Source organism: Chelon labrosus (genome assembly GCF_963514085.1).
Source record: "Chelon labrosus genome assembly, chromosome: 13".
In the NCBI taxonomy this organism is placed as follows: Eukaryota; Metazoa; Chordata; class Actinopteri; order Mugiliformes; family Mugilidae; genus Chelon; species Chelon labrosus.
Window position 1 is genome coordinate 18,040,459 of NC_140346.1, and position 24,206 is coordinate 18,064,664.

General features: G+C 42.8%; 1 protein-coding gene across 6 annotated transcripts in view; it reads right to left on the reverse strand.

Annotated features, from left to right (window-relative positions):
- The window catches only part of sipa1l3 (signal-induced proliferation-associated 1 like 3), a 70,176-nt gene extending 47,388 nt beyond the window's left edge, over positions 1-22,788 (reverse strand). For all 6 annotated transcript variants that reach the window (XR_014699426.1, XM_084559588.1, XM_084559587.1 and 3 more), the window contains exon 1: positions 22,663-22,788. The gene's annotated coding sequence lies outside the window, so the exon portion shown is untranslated. The remainder of the gene's footprint in view (positions 1-22,662) is intronic.
- Between the last annotated feature and the right edge of the window lie 1,418 nt (positions 22,789-24,206).

The window sequence follows — 24,206 nt, forward strand, 5'->3', positions numbered from 1 at the left end:
CCTCTCCTCTTGAGCAAGGCCAAATACAGTTACCTCCTGGTAAAGTCTGCGTTTTAAGTTCCCTGCTTTTCTAAAATTTATAGCCGCGCTACTACAGCTCCAGATTATGAGAAAGACAGTGGTGTAACTGTGCCTCCTTGTGCGTCTGGCTGATAAGAAACCACTGATCCCAGATGTTTAATTCCCATCCCTCATTCCTGCGAGGAACACGATTACAAATTATTTTCTCAAAACTCAGGAGAAGCTAAGTTCCACAAAACCTATAGCTAAATATAGAGTCACGTCTCTCGCTGCAGCCTCCTTTTTGCTGCGTCTGTGGTCAGGCTGGTGAGAAAATTCTGGGATCAGCTTGCTTTCAGCCACAGAAAACAGTTCAGAGAAGGTGGGGGAGTGACAGACTTGGAAATGTTTGACAGGAAATACAGGCAGGGAACATGGAAAATACAACGAGGAGGAATGCATAGGGGAACCCCAAATGTATGATCCTCCGTGTTTTCACAGCCATTCGGACGAGTTTGTAATGGCTGACTGAAAATTCCTACAGTCAACGTCTTACAGCGCAGTCCATCTAAAATCAATGTGCAGACCCATGTAAGCTTGAGCCACTACAAAATTGACTGTCCCATTCACTACCCCTTGGATAAGCCGGGAGACTTTTGAAGATGAAAGTAGCCGTAGGAAAGACAAGAGACACCATTTTATTTGACTTTCAGCTAAACATTGCATTTATGTTGTCAGATTTTTTGTTGAGGTTTTATTTTGCTTCTCCCAAACCAAACAGCAGAGAGCGAAGCACTCATCTCACGAGCGTCATTTTCAATTGACATGGTGGCTTGCAGTGAAGGTTTCCAAAACAATTTTTCAAGTTGACCAAAGAATTATGTGGACCAGCAACAACATTGCATCCATGTTGTTGCAATTTGTGTGTCTCTATTTTCCCTGAATTAAACTAGAGTATAATATAGCAAAACTAATCTTAGACCACCAAAACTGCGCAAGGGTACCAATTTAATTTTGACCAAGCCATGCATTTGAAGGAAAAACTTGAGCAAAATACTTGTACAAGGTACCATTATTGCCCATTTCCTTTCATTCTGGCTAAACCCAATCATTTAGAACAATCTGACTATAAAAAAAAACGTTTTTTTAGAAACCTAAATGATCAACATTTTGTCAAATATCTTGGCATAGTAAGAACTAGATCCTATGACCTCCTTGTGAAATTTAACTCAGCTGATCTCCACAAATGAAAGACTATATCTTGCTTTATCTCTATTTACAAATATCCCAATTTTCTACTAGGGGTGCACCGATCCGATATTGGGATCGGATATCAGCCCCGATATTGACAAAATAGCTGGATCGGGGATCGGAAAAATTAACAGATCCACGGGCCGATCCAGTTTTATTATTTTTTTTATTTTATTTTTTTTTTCCTCCGTCGCAGCAGATCCTACGTCATTCGTTAGCAGCACGTGTGTCGCATGCTGGAACGAGTTGGAGATCCTGTGTAGTAGTCCAGTAGGTGGCGGTGTATGTCGTGAAGATATGATCCGCCATTAAACAGAAAAAGAAGAAGAAGAAGAAGGAGTTGGAGCATTTGAGCAACATGGAGCGAGCCAAAGAGTCGGCTGTGTAGAGATATGTCACGCTTGCCACGCCAACTAGTTCGACGGCTGTTTGCAACGTCTGCAAAGTAAATGTTTCTAGGGGTGGTGGTAGTACTGCAACGTACAATACTACCAATTTAATCAAGCACATCCAAAAGCACCATGCTAAGGAGCACGCCGAATTCCTGCATAAAGTGGAAGGTATGCAGTTTTATCGGATCGGTATCGGGTATCGACAGATACACAAAGCCCAGGTATCGGTATCGGGACTGAAAAAGTCGGATCGGTGCATCCCTATTTTCTACATCAATCGGTGGCTCCATTGAAACCATCTCCCTAATTGCAGCACAACCTAGAAGTGTCCTATTATATATGGCATCAGGACATTGGCTGTACTTCCATCGAGTCTTGTGGAGAATAGATCGGACCGGGAATGTGAGAAGTTTGGAGGCCTGGTCAACACCTTGGGAACGTTGTTGTGCTCCTAAAGTCGTTTCTGAGCAATTTTTTGCGGTATGCTGGGATTCATTGTCCCGCTGGGGGGAGGCCATTGCCACCTGGGAGTGCCGTTGCCACGGGGGATAAGTTTCGTCTTCAACAATGTTTACATGGGTGTTACATGTCAAAGTAACAGACAAATGAATGCAGTTTTAATTTGGCTGACTGACATCAGACGTGACTCACGCCTACATTCATATAATCTGCGAAACTGGCAAACGCAGTTACATTTAGTAAAAGATTTACTTCAGGCGTCACTTACAGCTGTTTAGGGACGCTCATGTTGTACTCACATCATAAAGCCACTTGTACTTCTGCCTTAGGGTGTTGCAGAGACTCTGTAGTTGTGCGTACGGTACTGGTGAAGTTGTCCTTATTCAAAAATATAACTACAAATCGAGGTGATACCACATAAGAGGCCACAAGAACTGCGATTCCATTTTGCCCTCTCATAAGGCCATACTGAATAATAATCTATAACATAATGTGGTTTATTTTCCCGTCTTGGCAATGACATAACCGTTAGAGAGGCTGGTTATAGCATCAAACCCAGAAGATTGAAAGTGACCTCACTGCTGTGTTCAGCATTAAAAAGAGAAATCAGACGGTTTCATGTAAACACTTTACAAACTGTCCAAATCCACAACCCCCCCAAAACAAAGCCGCCAGTTGCTGGAAGTCATGGCAAAACAGGAAATACAACTTCATCGCAGGAACATACGCGGCACAGCGAGGACGACTGAGCAAACCAGGCAATCGAGTTTCACTGTGACGTGAGTCACTGCACAACTTCACAAACAAAGAACAACAATTTGTTTTTATGGTATTCACGCTGACAGTACGCTGGTCTACATACACACACAATGACGTCCTAGCTTAATACAGACAGAAACTGCAGCAGAGGTTTGCTTGTGTAAGTGTAACAGATTTTTTTCAAGGTAGAATGACAATTAACTTTATCAAAACAGCACATTAATAAAAAAAAATACCGTAAGGACATCGAAATCTACAGAATTTTATTTTTCTAAGAAGGAAGTCTTCCTGTACGCTCCCCCCAAGTTGCAAAGGGTGGGAAATGTCGAGCAACGAGGGTGGTTCAGCTACTTTCAAAGCCTCTGGTTAATGAGACGAGCCGACCTCTTTATGTAACACATGTGTTGCTGAATCACGTGCACACACATTTTTACTCAGTCCACACCTTTCTGCTCGATAGTTTCTCTATATTTTTTTTCAGCAGCCTCCTCTTCCAGTGCCACGATTTAACACACATTTCTTTTGTATCATTCTTCCCACCTGTGTATTACTCTTCACTTCCTCCTTTCCCTCCCAGATGGAAAAGAGCGGAGGGAGAAAGAGAGAGGGAGTGGTGACAAACACAACAGCGGAGCGTCCAGTTTTTACTGGGTGGCCTGACTGCAAGCTGTTTGTCAAAACGGCGTCAAAACAACAGTTCACAACGCTAATGTTAACCTAAAGCAACACACACACACACACCTAAACGCTGTACAATCGAGCATCCTAAGAAAAGCCTCTGCTGCAGCCACCCACTAACCACTTAGTACTGTGGTTTTACCGCGATGCTTTTTATAAACACAGACCTGGAGAACATGGAGAACAGGTGTTGCACAGTCTCAGTGGCAGCTGTAGGAGGTGTAACACTGAAGCTGACACTGGAGAGAAACTTTATACCTCTGTCCAGCCCTTCTTCCCGCTAAGAAATTCACTAGACCATTAGTCTGTTCTCCTGCCAGGGGTAAGTCACTAACAGAGTCAAATATTGACTGAGGGCTGGCTTCGGCCCTGCCACTGTGCTCCACCACATCATCCTGGACTCAGACAGTTGCAGTATGTGCGTTTTATTACGTTACGTTGAGTGGAAAAGTATAAAGGGAACTACCAATTGTTCCTGCGAAATACTTTTAGTTCCACGTTTATCTGAAAAAAGGAATTACAGTCATCAGAAATGAGGAACGTCAACGCACTGATTCATACTTGGTTGAACAGGATCATAGTTTCTGATAAGCCGTAACCAGCTTGTCTCTAAGTTGACTCATACAGGATTCAGGATCTCTGACTTAACAGATGTACGCTTGACCAACCAAGCCAAACTGAAACTCAGGCTGACAGACTATACCACAAAATGATTGGTTAGACGTTTTGGAAATATTATTTCTTGAAAGGAGACGGATCAGAAGACTCATGAACCTATGTCACTATTTTTAATAACCACGAACAGAAAGAATGTCTAGGAAATGTCTAGCATGGAAATGTCCGAATGGAACAAAATCCACCTACTAGAATATTTAGCGAGCCAATACACATATCTTGTTTGTTTAATATGTACAAAAATTTAAGTGCAAAACCATCAGTTTACAGTTCAACAGGTGGTTTTGTTGGGATTATTTTTCGATCAGGTGTAGTTGCATCCTGTGTTCTTGTCATTTTACATATTACTAAACTACATTTCTGGATTAAGGTTCACGTTTTAGAGACAGCTAGGACAACGCTATTGATCCCTTATTTCAGTAAGAGTCAAAACTAGAGCTGGGACGACTAGTCGACGTAATCGACGTCATAAATTCGTCGACATGAATAATTTGCGTCGACGGGTTGAAGTCCCCGTTCCAAACAACAACCTACTAGATGAACTCTCACTCCAGTCCAGTGGTGGCAGTAAATATGCACCAGAACGCTAGTCGCCAATCGCTGTAGACGCCTTAGTTTAAAACGGAAGAAGAAGAAGAACATAACAATGGCGGCGGCAAGCAGTAGTGGGAGCGAGGAGCAAGTAGCAAAAAAATCACGCATACGGTTTTCAAAAGTGTGGGAATTTTTCACCCTTAACACGTCTAACAATGTCGTTGTTTGCAGACTATGTAAACTAAATTTGGAGTACCACACCAGTACATCAGCAATGCACGAACATTTGAAAAGAAAACACCCTGGAGCTCTGTATCAGGACGGCAACAAAACACCGTAAGTTCTGTGTTTGCCTAGTTTAAAGCTGTTGGCGCTACCAGTCCCGACATGTTTCTTATCTGTTTGCTAACACCGGACGGTGGATTTTATACTCCGGTGAAAAGAGAACTTCTGTCATTATGTAGTTCTAGTCTAGCTGTTGACTGTCGAAATTCCACGATCTAGCAACCAGTTCCAAGTAGTAACACGCATTACAAGTTGACAATTTAAATTATATAGTAATTAGGGATGTCCCGATCAGGTTTTTTTGCCCCCGAGTCCGAGTCCGAGTCATTTGATTTTGAGTATCTGCCGATACCGAGTCCCGATCCGATCCAAAGTGACGTCATGCCGCATACTTTGTTTCTGTGTGGAGTTGAGACGGTCTGACTCTGTAACACCACATAACAGCAAATACTAAGCTGTTATTTTTCCCATTTGTTTTGAAATATTATAGATCTGATAAAAAAAATAATGAGAATAAATATAAATATATATATATATATTCGATCCCTGATCGGGATGTAACGTCCGATTCCGATCGAGTCTGAAACCACGTGATCGACCCCGATTTCCGATCACGTGATCGGATCGGGACATCCCTAATAGTAATGTGAAATAATCGGTAACTGAAAAAATAATCGTTAGATTAATCGTATAATTAGTCGTTCGATTAGTCGACTAATCGAAAAAATAATCGCTAGATTAATCGTTTGAAAAATAATCGTTTGGGACAGCTCTAGTCAAAACATTTATTTAATTACAGTTTGTCCGCTTGTTGTGCTTATTTAACTAAAACATAATAAGTAAAAATAATAAGTATAACATCGTCATCAGGCAGCAGGTACCAGCTGATTGAGGTAAGGCCAGAGAGGGAGTCCCAGCATCATCACTTAGAGCCCAGATGGTTAAAAGCTTGTTTGCATGATCCCTCCCTCCACTCCACTACACTGGCCCGCACAGAGCCATCTGTTTGACCATCCGAACGGTGCCAGGCCTGGTCAGGTCTTGCCTTATAGCTTGAGAGCAGACCTGCTTCTTTGGAGATGGGACAGTCTTTTGGATATCATTTGCATTTCTTCTTTTCAACCGCCTGCCCTTGAGCAAACATGAAACCTGGGGCGTTTGAATACGGATAATGGACTACTGTCCTGCTAAATCAGAGACGCTCCCTTTCATTAAATGTTTATGACAAAAAAAACTCTGAAGTCATAAACTATGACAAACATTTATTGCAGTGATACCACATCTAGCAAAGTCTGACTGTACCATGGGTGTACATCAATATAAAACCCGAGCTAATGTAGTCTTAAGGGGACAAAGAGCTTTTATTAGATGGTAACAAGTCTTCATGGTTGTCCAAACTCATCAGAGTATCGGTGCAGTGTTGGACTACATACTGCAATTGTGCTATAGGCTGTTCTTAAAGTTTTGCTACGGCTAAGCAGCTTAAACTTCAGCCAAAACTTGCACACAAAAGCAGCTTTTTTTTTTTTTTTTGGATCACATCAATCGTTCGTGTCCTTTTTCCTTCTTCAGCATCTATCTGATAATCTGTATAAAAAGACCAATTTGTTCACTGTTCCCCACCCTGGGCTCCCCTCCACACAGACTCTTCCAGACAGCCTTCCCTTTTAGTGCTAGAATCAGCCTTTGTTAATTATAAATTTCACCCCGTCCTCCGCTTTTAACAGGCACGGGGGGGAGGAAACCACCCAGAGCAAAAGTATGAGGTGAGGAGAGGCCTTTAGAGAAGAAGGAGAAATAATGAGAATGATTTGAGAGAGAAGGTCAAGGAGGACACAGAAAGGATTGTTTGTTTGGGTAAAGGGGGAGAAACTAAGGATGAAACTGTGGAAGCGAGGCTGACCCCGATTCTGCCATGACTCCTCTGTGCTCGAAGGGGGGGAGAGGGGTGAGGGGGTGAGGGGAGGAGTCCAGACGTAAACCTACAATGACAGGGGCTGCTGCTCCAATGACGCGCCCCCACCACTGAATCAGCCTTTACTTGTTCCTGTCCCCAACCCCCCAACCCAATTCAACCACTGCTCTTCACTTTGCTTCACTTCCAAGCTGCTCCAAAGGGGAAACTTCTCTAAATGTTGTGCGGGGGGATCTGCTATGCCGTGAATGCATTATCCCGGCGAATAAACAGAATTAAAACTCAAGAGCATTCAGCCACACTAAAAGCACCGAGCCCAATATGGCTTCATTAATACTGTGGTCTACATTTCTCAGTGCAACCCACCCATGCATGTGAAAAAACACAGAGAGAAGGCTGCACATAAAGAATGCAAGGAACGTGGTGTTATGAGGCTGTTTTATTAAGAGAGAGAACCCAGCGTAGAGTGGGGGGGGGGGGGGGGGGGGGGGGGGGGAGAGAGGCATGTGATGCTGGCAGTAAGCGGAGAGAGGATGGACTAGCTGGAGCTCATACCGGACTGAAGTCAAACCCCCGGGGCAGAGGCCAGCCCAACATAAACCAGTCTGGAGGGGGCAAATAAATATGCCTCTTTGTTAATGCTGGAAGAGCCAACAGGGAGGCTTACTTCAAACCACAGCGGGGCTTCTTCTCTAGTGTTTATGACTGGGAGACGGCCTCACAAATCTCAAGATGGACAAACACACACACCACTCACACGGACCCACTTATGATACAAACAAAACCACCTACAAATAATCATAAAGTACAAAGAGAGGAGGAAGAGACGACGTTTCTGCACGGCGAGACAAAGAGCAGCCAGCCGCAAGCGAGAAACTATCAGCTCACTCTGGGAAGAGGATTTAAAACACTAAGCTCACCGTTTTGGCAGGAGAACCTGAGATGGTGTGCTAAGTGGGTTAAAGCAGACCCCAAGTCTCATAATCGCCCCGGTCCCCACCTCCTCCTCCTCCCTCCTCCCTCCTCCCCTCCTCACCCTCTGTCTGCCAACACCAGCCAAGGGGAACAATTTCAAGACCCGCAGAATACTCAGAGTAAAAGGGGGTTAGAGAGTAAATAGAAACGACGTGTACCAAAATGTGAACATGCAACACTTCTAAATACAACCGGGCATTAAAATCAGATGGAGAACAATGGATTCCCGGGGGACACACATTGCTTTTACAAAAGTCTGCTCCTCTGACACCTACTATAATGTCTAGTATTTCCTGCTCCCCTTTCCTTCTCCGTCTCGAGTCCCTATCCAACACTCGTAGACATGCACCCCCACTTCTCACACAGCGTCACTATCCAGACACTGTGGGTAACACGAGTCTACGGTGAAACTGTAGTACTGTAGCTAGCACAGTCCCAGGCCCCATAGAGACCGGGCACTGTTTGCCTGCAGGACTTTTGACTAGAGAGAGCAAACAGAGTACAGTAGCGCCATTGAGACTCGGCTGAAACTTGGGGGCTGCAGAAAGCACTGTACAAACTGAAGCTGTGAGAAAAGGGGAAACAAAGAATGCAGCCGGCAAGCCAGTAAGTTAAATCAGAGCAGACAGCGAGAGGTAACTCTTAAAAGATAACTTTATATTTGTTCAAATGCATGCAAACATACTCAGCACCTTTTTACCAACTGCAAAAGGGTGCTTGGAAGTCCTTCCAACAGACTGATGACTATTTTTGTCTGGTGGTTAAGATATCTGAAGTCTGTGCTATCACACACAAGCAAAGGAGAGGCAGGTGAGTGCAGGTGAACACAGTCTATTCAGAGGGTAACATAAAGGGAGGCTTGTATTGAAAAAGGATCAGAGCAGCAAGGTGTGGTTCCCTTTCCTTCACAGTGGCATTGTGTGGATGTGTGCGCTTGACTAACACACGTGAAAACCTCATTATGCCAGTTTAAATGGAGACACAGGACCTGACTGAAGACCCATCGAGGCACTGCCTTCACAGGTCGCCTCTGCACTGCTTTAAAACTCCTTCCTGTCTAACCAACATATGGTTCTAATGCTAAGTAGCTACGGTAACTCATGAATGGTTGTTAGTTTAAGTATCAATCACACACACAGGAGGTGAGGGGGAGTTTTACATGCCAGTAGAGTTCTCGGCCCCTCAAAACTATCTCAGGCATCTGGGCCGACAGCGGCATTTATGAAGTGGAATTTGGCCAGCAATAACAGCCGAGTGGAAGGTGTGTCTGTTCCAAGCAGAGCCTCAAAAGATACTCCAAAAGAGGACTGTACCACTGGATTCGCCATCATCACTTTGTTTCTCAAAAGGCCAGAGCGGCTGCCACTTTGCTCGCTCTTCCCCCCCCCCTCGCAATCCAAAGTCGTCACTGTCCCGATAGAAACCAGCGCAGAACGCCGTCACGACAAGCTGTATCCATCCCAGAAGCCGTCTCTCTTTCTCTCCGCGTTTGGTTTTAAAGCGTGGCTTGAGTCCAGGGTGTGGTCCCAAAGCCATGCGTGCACTCACACATGAATTGTGCATCCAATGCTGAGCTGCACATGTGCTCAGAAAGGCACACACTGGCCTATTTGTTTTCCAGTTGCTGACAGATATAGCGCGGACTAATGACAAAAAAATTAGAGGGGAACAAACGAAATAAGAGAAAAGTAAAGTTTCACATTTTTGGGGAAACATGCATAGCGCTCTTTTGACAATGGGACACTGTTTTTGAGAGGCTATCTGCTGGATACAGGGCCATACTAAACATACATCGATAAGAACAGTATAAACCTTTTCATTTAAATCTCAGCACAAAAATGAGAGAAGAAACTCACAGCCAATATTTAAGTCCAAAATTCAGGCATTGGGAACTTCTGTAAAAACATACGGCCTCCGTCGACAACTGTGCGTGTGTATACCAAGCGGGGAAAAGTGTCTGGAGTATTTACACGACAGAAATGTGCTTAATGGACGCAGTCATGTGTGCGTTAAGGTGTTTGGGGTGAGAGCAACATCAGAGTTCATGTCTGGGAGAGGGGAGGGGAGCAGAGGGGTCGCCTAAGTGCATGTTTGAGATGTATGAGGGAGGTGTGTGTGTGTGTGTGTGTGTGTGTGTGTGAGGGCCTTTAGCCAACAAAGTGGGTCAGGCAGGTTTCAACCAGGAACTGGCTGATAACGGTGACCTTCCACAGAAATAGGGAGTCACCTGGTAGCTGCAGCACAAAAACAAAACATCCACCGTCTCCTGCTTCGCTCCTGTTCTTAATTTTTTTTTTTTGGTGCTGTTCTTCTTAATCATACTCATTAGTGCAAAGAGGAGATCCGCTCCACATACAAGACCCTCTCCAGAGACGACCACACAACACACATTTCCTCCACAGATTCCCATACAATACACCCTCACTCCCTCTCCGAGGAGGATCCCACCTCTCTCTAGAGGTCTTCGTCGTTTCTTTCTTTTGATCGTCATTATTGCTACTCAGGTAAAGCCTTGTCTGGCACACTGAACCAGACAGTTATCTAATCAGAGCTCAGCTGCAGAGGTCATGGGGAAAAGAGAGAGAGAAAAGGGGAGGATGAATCAAGGAGGTGAAAGAGGAGAAGGAAGCACATGGGCTGGCCTTTCTTCCTTGACACAGACCACCCTTTCAGCTTCTCTCTCTCTGTCCTCCCTCCCCTCCTCCCCCCGTGAAGCCTTTTCTCTCCCTCCCGAGTTATCAGCTCATCCGTCTCCTCCTCCTCTCCCACGGTGATAACAGCCTTGACTGGTGTGTGGAGAAACACCCAAACTTCTGCCACTTCCTCCTCTCATCCACAGCTCTCTGGCCTGTGGGACGGTTAACAAGACGTGTCACTGCTGCACATCAGCAGTGAGTTCCCCGGTTCGATTCCCAGCTGGCTATAACTTTACTGCATGCCATTCCCCTGCTGTCTTTCACCGCACTTCCTGTCTCCCTCCACGGCAGCTGTTTAATAAAGACTTAAAAAACGGGCGCAGAGAGACACAAACGTTGGTTGGAAAAAACAGCTGCTTAATCGTTTTCCTCAAATAAGACAATTACATTGAAGCATTTGACGCTTGCCTTTACAGCGATATCCATCACTTACAGCATTGGACTGTCTAAAAGTACCGGAAGCCAAGTCTGCGGCGTGGAACAGATTAAAAACAGTCTGTAAGATAAGTATTGCAATGTAAGTGTTTCAAGGGGTGGCATCAGCAGAGCTAATTACAACAGTACTAATTTAATCAGGCAGTAGAATAAACAGCACATCAAGGCATACACGGTTTCTCATGTAGTAGCTCAGCAAACATTTGCACTGGCAAAAAAAAAAAGACCATGTTCACTATGTGTATTGTTGAATGAACAGTTATTATGTTGCTCCCTGACTTGGAACTATGGAAATATGGGTGTGAAAGCAACCTAACTCAACGTTTACAACAGGGGTCGCGTTAACCGAATATTTTCCGCCATTGACCGTTTTTTTTTTTAAAAATGTGACGGAAAAATCTGAACGCCGTCCGTCATTTTGACAGATTGCAGTTCACACCCCTGACCACTTGATGGCGAGTGACCTCATTAAGTGGCTCTTGTCTCTCATCGCAGTTTGCGTTCCAAACATCGCGGAACTTTTGTCGGTGCACGATTTCCTGGTACACCGATTACACTGATGCACACGTCAGACCTCGGCTAACCATAGACCATTGACATATACAATATATATGTATATATGTCAATGACTGCGTTTACATGGTCTTTAGTATCCCGGTTTTGATCGGGTTTTTGAAGTATCCCGTTTTTGTGTTTGTCCATGTAAACACCATATCCCGAATTCAGAAATCGGGATATGGTCATTTCCCGATTTCAAGAAACCCGGTTTTGCTACCTGGAGTACTCCGATAGAAGCCGGGATACTGGAGCATGTATACACCTTATCCCGATTTCTGACGGCTGCCCACTGTCTGCGCAGGCGCGAGTGACGCCAAGTGACGCACTAGATATACAAACAACATGGCGGCAACGAGAACGTCTCACTTTTGGAGCGACGAAGAGACAGAATTTTCCCTTGAAGTAATGAAAGAACTAAACATAACGACGTGTTCAGATGGCCACAGAAATGCTGATGTATTCAAATCTGTTGCAGAAAAGCTACGTGACGCTGGTTTTCCACCTCGCTCCGTTGAACAAGTTAGGTCGCGTTGGAAAACATTGAAAAAGACGTGAAACACGCATGCGCAGATAGGATACAGTGATCGGAAAACGGGATACTGGTATTTATCATGTATACGGGGATATGAATAACCGGGTTTCTCTGTGTTCCATGTAAACACCATATCCCGAATATGCTCAAAAAAAAAAAATCGGGATACTAAAGACCATGTAAACGCAGTCAATGTCTATGCAGCTAACGGCTACCAAAATGGAATTTGCATACCACTGAAGCACTTCAACCCTACGGTACCATCTAAGAGCTGTCAGCGCTAGCAGTCCCGTTCCGAGTACGGACAAGACGTGTCGTTGTTGTTTTGTTTTTTTTTTTGGTTACCATTTAAAGTCAATACTGTTGACTTTAAATGTTTAATTTTAAAATTAAATGCTATTGATATGTCTTTATTATCATTTTAAAAAATTAAAGTAACGGGTGAAAATAGATTATGACGGGATTTTTATGACCCTGTCAGTCAAAATGACCGACAACGAAAAAGTCTAGCGCGACCTCTGGTTTACAAATACAATTGACCTTTGGCTAAGCCCCGCCCTAGAATGTAGATTGACCAATCACAGCCAAGAGAGCTCCCACAGGGGTCCAACACTTTTTCCACAGCGCTCCATTGACTTTAACGCAGGCGTCTCATATTTTGGGTCTCGGCAGGCTATACTGTCGGTATATATCCAGCATCCAGGGTATGGATAAGCCCAATGATGTGCGCGCAAAACCCTGTGGAGCTAACCAAAACATCACCGTTACAGCTTAAGTTGCATAGTTGTTGATACGCCAACACACGCTGAAGAAATACAACGTTATACGTGCGTAACGTTAGTCCGTTTGCTTCGTAATAACGATTATAGAAGTGAATAGAGACGTACCCAGCTTTGCATGAACAGTGTTGCTCCTTGATATTGATACCAGAGCCTTATAGATAACCAGAAAACCACAGCCCAGAAGAGAATGTCGGACGTAGCAACAGTAACTAAGGGGGGCGGGGCTTAGCCAAAGGTCAATTATACACGTACATTTTTTTTTATTTTTTTTTTGCGATTATTTTAATGGCAGTTATGCTGTTTACTACACTATTTTTGTTATGGAGAATTATAATGAATGACACTGAGAAATTAATGTGAAAAAAGTTAAAATCCTGTGTACTGGTGACCAATACACATTCAAACACATGGCTCCATAAATTTAAACTTTTTATCATGGCAAACTGTCCACAGGAAACACCAAAGAATTAGGTTTTCAAACGATGAACTTAAGACTTAAGGTGTCATTCTCGCAAGCAAACACACAACATGAGTTATAAAGAAACACATCAGCTATATATATGGTATGCTTTTCAGAAATCCCCTTGTGTCCCTCTCATTCAGCAGACTTCACATATTGTCTGCACTGCCTCAGCCTCAGCATCAGCATAAACACATTAGCATACCATGGACTCTCTGAGCAGAGCGGACCAAATGAACTTGTGGGAAATGAGCCCACTAAATAACCTCCATCTCAGTATCAGATCTCATTTGGAAATGCGGAGAAAAAAAAAAAAATAAATAAAAAAATGCACATTTTGATACAGTACCATAATAAACTGCGACCAGAGGCATTCATGGAATGGCCGCACGCTATACTCAATTAGCATTAAAACAATGGCTCCACAGTAAACAGTCATAGCTTGAGATCAGAGCTGTGAAAGACAAGAGGCCGTTATACTGTATATGTTCTACTCATGTTTGCACTGCTTTATAAATACCTGAACGCTCATATATATGTATATAAACGTTTACTAAAATATCTTCAAATTATTCACTCATCTTCACACATACCTGAGGCCTTGTTTGTGTATGTGTCTGCTAGTGTCTCCGTGTTTTTAAAAGGACATGCAGGTTGCCAAAAGCAAAACATCCTGAGAGACAGGGGAATGGGGAAGTATGTAAATCTATCCTAGTTTCCTGATGGTGTTTGGTGTTACACCCTATTTTTTTTCCCAACTTGGATGCAACGCGGTTCCTTTCCGGAAACAAGGATGAGCTAATCTTAAACTATCCGAAACAATGCACGGGCAGAGAAAAAAGGGGCCAGGGCATCAGCTGCGTGCCAGAGACTAAATTCATGACATTTTTACCCGTGTCCTGTGAACTGGTCATCCGTCTCTCTCCCCGATGCGTAACATCTGATTCACAGCTACACTCATCCTCCTCAAAACGCACACTCACTTCCTGTCCAGCAGCTTGACCTCCCAACAGGCAGCACAGGAGGAGCAAAGAGGCCGACAAACGCCTTCAAAGAAAATACCAATGCATTTTCCCATTTTGGTGCCTGGAGGCTACAGAGCATTTTATTAAACTGCAGACAGAAACAAACCGCGGTCATTCACACATGGACTTTACAATGAAGAATTGACTCATTGTTGAGACATAATGGGCTGTAGCATTACAACCTTTTGTTGAGTCAATGATTCAGGTCACTGACTGAGATGAAGGCCCTTTATACTTCCTCATTGACTTGATCCCTGATTTGGAATATCCTGTCATTAACAAGCTTAAAACTGAACTAGGCAATGAAAAGAAGGAACTATGTATCATTATAACAACAGTAAATTCAAGTTTTGAGAGCATGAGTCGTGTTACAGTAGGTGTAAATTAATGATCCATGGTGTGATTTATTGGTGAAAAGAAAAAACGGGGTGGGATCGCCAACGCCTTGAGCCCAGCATTGTATTTCAAACCATCACACCAGAAGCTGTTTTCTCTTGAAAGGATTAATGAACTGTATCTGTGCAGCTTTAAGATCCTCAGCTGACGCCGGGAACAGACCAGATAGCAAGTGAACTTAACACTTGACAGGTGTGCGATGGTCAAGCTCAAGTGAATGCAGGGCACATGAGGTTAATTCACTCCTCCTCACTCCATAAAAAAAAACAGATGGAGACGGAATCAGCTGTTTCTTTATCCCATCCTGCAGGATTTCCTGTTTCCAGAACATTTTGGCCGTGCTGGCGTATGACAGAGACCTTTTGTGGAAACGCACACACCACCTGTCGTCCCCATGTGTGAAGCCTCAGCAGGAGACAGATATGAAGCAGGTGTAACAACACAAACTTCCCCGTAAGAAAGAAAAATTCAATCCCAAGACACAAAAAGAGACGGGACGTTTTTAGAACAAAAACATCACAGGACAAGATGGCGGCTGTCCATTCTAGCTGCGTGTAAATGCATACTGATGTGTATCTGAATGCTTTGGAAGTCTTTTGAATGAATCCTGATCCCTTGGGACCAAATGCATTATTTCTGCTTATATCACCAAACTCCCATAGCACAACACTGTAACACCATTTAAAGGAACAGTATGTAGGATTGTGGCCAAAACTGGTACTGCAATCACTTTCAAAATACTGTAGAACGGTGTATCCCCTCCCCCTCCCCCCTGACTCGAGGTTGCCAGCTAAGCTGCAGGATCCAGCAGGAACGTAGGCTGCTACAAGGAGCTTCCAACGGCAAGTGACGAGTCCTACACAGTAAGTTTTTTTTTCTGTTAATAAAGTTTATGCTTCATGAGAGATGTTTTGCGAAGTAATTATGTATCGCAAAAATTTACTAATGGCGATTAGCCAAATATTTCATAAAGATGTACTGTAATACCACATTTCAGTCGGAACATAGATTGTTTTCATACCCTGCTAGTGGTGCGATATAAAGCTTTTTATGAACGCATTTAGCACGGGCGACCATGGAACATCCACTGTCTATATGTACGGAAGCACGGGGCTGTTAGCCTATACCAACAAACATGGTAGAATATAGCATCCAAAAGTCGAGGGTCACTTCCATGCCATTCTGGACTTTGTCACGACGTAGTTCGGATTCATAACGAGGTCTTTTAGGTTTAGTAACGTTATACATGTTTTATCCGAACACGTTTGTAGCTGCAGCTGCGGTAACTAGAGCAGAGCTGGCAACCCGGAAGACGAAACTCTACTGACTTCGTGATTGGTAGATAGCTTGAGGGTGGCGCCTCAGACCAAAACACAACATGACAACAACAACATCAGTTGAGGGCTGCAACTCTCACTTTTAAATGACAATATCCTGGCCGGACCACTGTTGTCAGTGATATAAGTATTTGAAATGAACATGATTTCTTCATGTCTAGTGACATATCAGGGCCATTTTATGATTAATTGAAATACATTTCTTACATACGGTTCCTTTAACATCATTAATACTTCTTGAAAGATGTGTATATATATATAAGACATATAAAAAAAATTACAGAGGGAAAAGAAACAGCAGAGAGCTCTTAATGTTATGAAGATGAGCACATTCAGGACTGCTCAGGGACAAAGCAGGCCTAAAGCCAGTTACTGCAGCTATACCTACCAATCACGGCCTTGGATTTGGTGTGAGAATAGTCATATCTGGTTTTCTTAACAATCCTGCTTGTGAAAATGTCTCTATTTCAATAAGCACAGATTCAAGTATTCATGTAGAAACTCACTGATTTACAGAGACAAGTACAGGCTCCTCCTTAAGAGGAAATCTATTTGTAAATCTTTAGTGTGGCCTTAACCTTAACTTGTTAAAAGGACAGCCATATATAGAGGCCCGTGTAAATCACTTGCTTTATGTACAGCACTTGGTCAGGCTGTTTAAAGACTTTGTAGCCACTGCATCTCCTATAACCCTGTCAAAAGCTTAGTGTTAAGTCCTGTAACACCGTTTTGTGGATGGACGGTGAGGCCTTTTTCTGTTACTCTATCCCTTCGCTACCAACACTGACCACGGGGAGGACGCAGGCCAACCTGTGGCAAGAAAGGCCTCCTCAACATCTGTGTTTATCCTCAAGCTAAAACCAACAGGCTATATTTACCTCAGTCAAACATATCCAGCACACAGGAGGCAAGAGAGGAAAGATGTAGCATGGACCTAGCCTGTAATATGACTGAGAGGCTATTCTGTGATAGCAGCCGAATGCAAGCACATTCACACACGCAGGACTGTGAATCTCTGATTCATCATCTTCCCCGAGAAGATGACACCGATTGGTAAACAACACCTTGAGGGAATCTGACCTCTGAGGGAGGTTTGATAGATCAACTGCCTACCTAGAAAATGTTTTATAGCAGCACAGGAGGCCGTAAAGCAGAGACTCATTTCAGGAAACATGGTGCGCCCTTCTTTCTGTAAATCTCTGACCTCCTGACACCGTCATGCGTGCTGCTGACGTATGGATAAGACCCTCGAGGGAGAGAAATACATCAAAGTGAGAGTAGGGGGAGGGATGGCAATCCTGTTGGACATCTAATGACGCTTCATCGTAAACCGTACACCTGCACTCTGACTAACGAACGCGTATGAGGCAGGCTTGCTGAACACACGTCCAGCCTTTGTTTTATCCTTTTTATACACGTAAAGACGAAGGTAAAGTATCCAGTCATGTATCTATACTGAATCATACGCCCAGCAAACGTATATCTATATAATGAAGTAAATACTGGCCACGCATTCAGCTATAGCCTAACGCTATAGTTTCATAGACATCACTGCTGAAACTACAGAATTACATAAAACTACACCAGGTTACATAATTGTCAAATAAAATGTAAATTTCTGTTCTCTCTGCATGCCCGCCTGCTCTCGCCCACTCAGCGTGCACTAGGTTCCTGCTCTCCTCTCCCTCTGACAAACATCGACATACACGTCTGTGATTTCTACAGTGTCTGGAGTCTATATATCCCTGCAATGTAACTGCACTATGACTGTATTCGAATTTACAGATTTATCTTAATCTATTTAATTTGTTAAACTCCTTTGAAAGGTGCTACACAAATAAACATGTGTTGCCCTATATGTTTTTTCAGACACGGAAAATTAGGATTAGATAATCTACAGCGAGACAGTTGAGGTTAGTTTTGTGTCTATGTGGTTAATATTTGACCAAACTTAAATTACCGCACTGAATTAAAATGATAAGCTGACAAACACACCTGTTCACCACAGTCAATTAATAACTGCATTTCCCTCCAGTCAGGAGGAGGAAGAAATGCCAGGTGTGAGAGTCATATAGACTAAGTGCCAACACTGGTTTAACCTGCGTCAGTGTTGGTTTATAACAACAACAAATAAAAAAAAAAGAAAAGAACCAGCAATAAACAGAGAAACAAACTTTGAAACACACTTCAATGCCGCTAGCCTGTAGCAGTCAAGTCATCTGACTATGTTAAGTTCAAGTTAAAGACAACGATACACTTTCAGCCCCTTGAAAACACACACATGCAGCCGTCACTACGGGCCCTGACATAGGCCAGATGGCATCTATAGCCTGAAGGTTTGTCCTCCCTCCTCCTCTGATCTATCAGGATACACCCAAAGATCGTGACGGATGTTATGTACACACTTTAGTGAGTTCTTTTGCTAAAAAAAACACACAGAGCTACTCATTTCTATCAGCCTTTATTTAAAAAAAAAAGATGCCTCGAAGGATTAAACTAAAAAAATCTGGCAAGAGGTTTACGCTCTGAAATTACAAACAGCAGGAGGGTGGCCAAGGTGAAGAGAGAACTACTACCGTCACCGGAACTAAAACTCACTCTTCATTGCCTTGTAAAATACCACAAAAGGAGGACGTTGGAAAGATGTTCCATGTTCGCCCCAACACAGATGACCATGACTGTGGGCCTGTGAGTAAGTTCTTCAAAATCCTTTTCAAGAATAAAGGAGAACCGGAGAATATTAACCGCCGATGAGTCACCTCTGCCAAGATACGACGCTGTGATTCAACGAAATGTTTACAGGCAAAATAACTCAGGTGGCCCACGTTCAACTCCCTTTGAAGAGGAGATTCTTTGTTCCCGCAGCTGCTGCTCGCAATGAAACACCCAAAATAAGCAGCAGAAAATAAGAGACGGTTCGAGGATCACAGATAGTAGGCAACAGTTATCTGGTACCCGGTGGAGCCGGCTACAAGGTGATTGCTGGAGGTGCTTTACAACACTCTCACGTGGGTCCAGAGTTACGAAATGAGCACAGATAAGCATAGATAATGTGATATCATGGTATGAATATCAAAACAAACATGTTTACACAGATACTGTACACCTGGCAGATGGTATATGTGAAAATGTCTCGTCTTTTATAAATATTATACATACTTGAGGTTTTCTTTTTGCAGGCAAAAGGAGATATTAGAGTTGTCCAAACTGTCCAACCTGAAAAATATAACTCTAATGTAACAGTCCTGCACTAAATCCTAGCTTCATGAAGGTTATGGTATTCAACTGATTCAACTGTGTTCTCATTTTGAAAGGTGGTTTGTAGTATTACCTTATAGAGAGCCGAAGTCCCGCCCCCTTCTACTTCCGGGTTATGGGACCTATCTTTTGAAAAAATATGAACGGCAGTCTATGGCGAAAGATAAATTATTTTCTGGTCCCGATCGACTTGTGCCTTGGATTATACATATGTTGTTTTTCAGAATAAAAAATGATTTTACATGTCAAGAATGTCACAGTTTGTCGCAAGATAGTTCAGTAAAACGCTATGGAAAATACGTAATTAAACGAACTACAAGTCCCGCATGCTGGCGCGTACAGAACCGACCTAAACTCCCTTCGTGTAACTACAGCTCTCGACATGACCCGATTTATAATGATTTTCACCTCGTTTGATGCTTCTGCCTTCGTCCTGGAAGAAGACGGTAAAGCTCAACAAGGAGACAGCCATAGTTCTCTAGTGACGTACATTGTTCGAGACGAGAGATGTGGTTCACTAAGCGATCTCATACAAAACCTAATGTTGTTCAGCTTATTCACGTCAAATAATTTATCTCTTGACGTGAAAAAATATCTTTTAAATTCACACACATCATATGTGAAATTCATGCCACAATTCGATCGGGACCAAAAAATAATTATGATCTCTCCATTAACTCCCGTTCATATTTTTTCGAAAGATAGGTCCCATGGACCGGAAGTAGAAGGGCGGGACTTCGGCTCTCTATTGTACTGTGTTTTACCAACATGTGACTCTATTATTTTAACAACCCCATTTTAGTCAGTGGAATTAGACTAAATAACAAAAACTCTTTTGTGTCCAACTCAATACAGTTTAACAGCACCGCAAACTACAAGCCTCCAAATTGATCATATAGCAGAATTACCTCCTCTCTTAGGATGCTTCAACATAAACTGAACATTAAACAGTCATGAAGGAGGATTTAGTGCGGGAAAATGCAATCATTTTCACTAATGTACCTAATGAACTAGTAAGTGAGTGTATTTTAGAAAAGAGTCTGCTGACTTTAAAACGAATCATGGAAATAAAACGTGGCTATGTCACGGTTGTAAAAGGAAGAAAATTTATGGAAAAATATTTAATATCAATGACAATTTTTCATGTTCCTTTTAAAGCCTCTATTATTGTTGTTGGCCCCTTGCCTAGCATATCATCTCTAGATAACAAACCTCACAGGACGTCCCAAATCGGAAAAGAAGAACTACACGGAATAAAACAAGTGAAATCTGTTTCAGGATCCTGTCTTACTGTCTTAGCGCATTACCTAGACACCAAAACAGATCTGAGCCATCCTTAGTGTTACTAAGACCTGAGCAGTTACTATGGAAAATTAAAGAAGGTCTACTGCAACACAACTTTCACAGCATATTATACACATTGGCCCACGGAGTAGTGGATTTAACAGTTTCTGACATCGTAATTACCGTGTTTGAAAATGTTAACTGCACCAACGTAACCACACCACAGACTCAAAAGTCTGGCACCTTGCGAATGTTTGATGTACTCAAAGTCTTGAAAGTTCTTGTTATTTACAACGACCATCAAACGGGGCCTGCAGGGACATGCTGCTGCATTGACTAATGTAATATGTCATGCTGAAACGACATGTGCACTGCAGGTTATTTTCCAACAATCAATTTCTGACATTTTTGTTTCTTTCACACAGGTGGAGAGTTGCACAAGCAGACGAGGAAGCAGACTGCGGGTTCAGGGATGGATATCGTCCAAAACATGGTGTGAAATCCAAAGGGTCACACACATAACTTTTGTAATAATTTAAGCATGTTTTGGGGATTGAACTAAAAATATATAAAGCTGGAGAGGTCATTAAACAGACACCCTTTTTTGTTTTGCTTTCAATATATACCATGCTCAATCATCCGTGACACAAATCAAAAATGTTTTGATGGAAAGTGATCTTGGTCAATAGTATCACAGTCAATGATCAATGCAAACTGGATTTAGAATATGGACAACCATGTCATAATCCTTTAAGTGTTAAACTTTACGTTAATAGCTGTGCTGTAGATTTAAATCTGTTTTCCTCTCTCCAACTGACCGTGACATGTAGACATTTCTCAGTGCTTTAACAGCCAGTTGAGCAGTAAGACAACCAGGTTAAGACACTTGTCACATTTTTTTTTCTGGCAATCATTACTCCATTAGTTCCAGATGGGAAGCGACCAGAGCAAATGATGCAGGGCTATGTGCAGCGCTGCCTTGCTCTGCTGCTCTTGCCCGACAGATCCATCATCCTGATGCTCGACGAATCATTTCCTGAAGGGGTTAGGGAATACAGCAGCAACACAGGGGAGCTCCACGAGAAAGGGAGACGACACACCGAGGTATCATCATCATCTCCCATTCACGATACACACTCAAATGTTTTTTTTTTTTACAATGCACTTGCAAATCCTGCACACTGTGCACACATCGTCTCCTGACAGCTGAACAGGGGCTGCATGATCAATCCTGCTTTTACCACCACAATTTAAACGTGTTGCACACCCACTGACTGCATATATGTGTGTATATATATATATGTATAAAGCACACATTATCATGGTAAACCACTGACATATACAACTGAGCCGCTACCCAAAATACATGCTTCTCCGTACAACCCAAAATATTTCCCGTGCAGCTCATCCTGAGACAAATCTCCAGCCAAGGCAACTTCCGATTGCAGCACAACTACTCGAAATTCAAAGCTCGTCCAGGCTAACTAGCTGGCTAGCTCCGCTCCTAAACAAAGCTCCCATTGTCTGGAACTTGTAGTTTTACGGTTTTCTCTTGGCCCTCGCAACTGTGATTAACTCAGGTACGAAAAACTACAAATCCGAAGTCTGCATAGCCCCACGAGCATGCGCACTAGAACCTTAATTATTAGGTAGGTTGTAGAACATTTTGTAGTTAATACATTTGTGTGGGTAGCGGCATACTTGAGGGTATTTGTCTACTCTGCTGAATGGCTGGAGGTCGGAGTGAAGCACGGAGCCGGTGTAAGGGTCTCCAGGTGGCACTGAGACTAAAGGCAGAGCCGTAGTAAAGAAGCTGCTCTCTGCATTGACTGAAGTTGGTCGGCTCGGCTGGCGCTCGGCTGTTTGCTTTGCTCGCTAACGTTTAGTTCGCTCGTCACTTTTCGGCGCTTTTTAAATATCCCCCGCTGTTCAAGTAAAACTACTCAGAGTGGAAAACTAAAGAGCACACGGCTTACCTGACGCTGCTCCGGTGCTTCCCGCTCGGCTCCTACTCCGTTAAAAGACAGACATTGTTGAAACAGCCGTTGGCCGACGGTCGGCTGCCTGTTCACCCAGCGAGACGTTGCCAAGAATGCTCAACCGAAACCACGGCGAAGCTGCGCCCGCACGCTTCACTGCGCATGCGCGGCTCTGACTAGCGCAACGTACTGATAGTAACACACAGGGGGCGGCATACTACTACTACTGCTGCTGCTGCTGGGACTGTGGACACATAGAGGATTTAATGATGTGGTAAATGTGTACTTGGTGAAAGTAGCACTGCCACACAGTAGCAATAGTCCATTATAATGTAAAGCATTCAGTCAGAATCAAAATTAACTTTATTAACACATGTTTGTCATGGCGTTTTGTGCATAACAGTAAAAATAAAACAAAAAAGAAGCAGCAACTGCAAGTCAAGAGCTATAACTGTAAAATAGAGATATTTTCAAAACGAAATATCAGTAAAGATCTGTACATTTCTGGTTTTAAATAAAGGACCTTTGTGCAAAGATGAGCAAAAGATGAACTATGAAACAAAAGTATAACAAAAATGTGTGTTAATGTAAGGCATTAAAAAATAATGGTGTATCAGGTATGTATATGTGTCAGAGGGTGTCCTAGGCCTTCTTGATGAGGCCAGCCGCAGACGGGAAGAAACTATTCCTGTAGGTTGAGGTTTTGGTCCTGATGGAGGGGAGTGTCTCAAACCGTTTGTACTAAAAGAAAAGTATTCAGTATTCAGAATTGGCCTGCATGTACTGTTTGCAAATTCACAATTTTTTTAGGGATTGTAGATGTTTAGTGGTCTAGTGGTCATAAAGGAGGCACCAGACTGGTCCCAACTATATGACTACGACCCCAAACATACAACCAGATGAGGGAGAACGAGCCCTAGATGGTATGGCTGCCACATACAGCAGTCTTGAGCACACAATTTATTTTTCCATTTTTTGTGTTTTTAACTGATAAATGAAAATCACATTTAACTGTGAATAATATACATTTGAGTTGAAATGCTGGAGCCTATCCCAGCCGTCGTATTCATCATGCTGCCTGTTCAAACTTGGATCATACATTCTTCTCAAATTGGTCAATAGCACAACCTTGTGGCTGCTAAGCACATTTTTTTATAAATGAATCTATCCAGAACCTTTTAAGGTTTTTAAATGATGTAATACAAGTGCATTGTTAAATATTGCATGGAGACCGCAGATGTAGTTTAGTTTTTATTTTGTCAAGTCACTTTTAATCAATTAAAGTGTTTTGCAAAATACCAGCTGAACATACCAGAATGAGTACACGAGCACTCATAATAAATTATGAGATAAATCATTTCCACTTTAGTCTTTTTTATAAAGTACATGTTCTGGAAATGGAAAATAATAGATATACTCACAACGCTAACAGCTGCATCTTTGGAGAAAACACAGTAGGACGAATTAACAGTTTTATCTGTCAAGTATATAGCAGGATTTACAAATGCATAAGTTTACTGATGACTTGACTTGTTAAATAA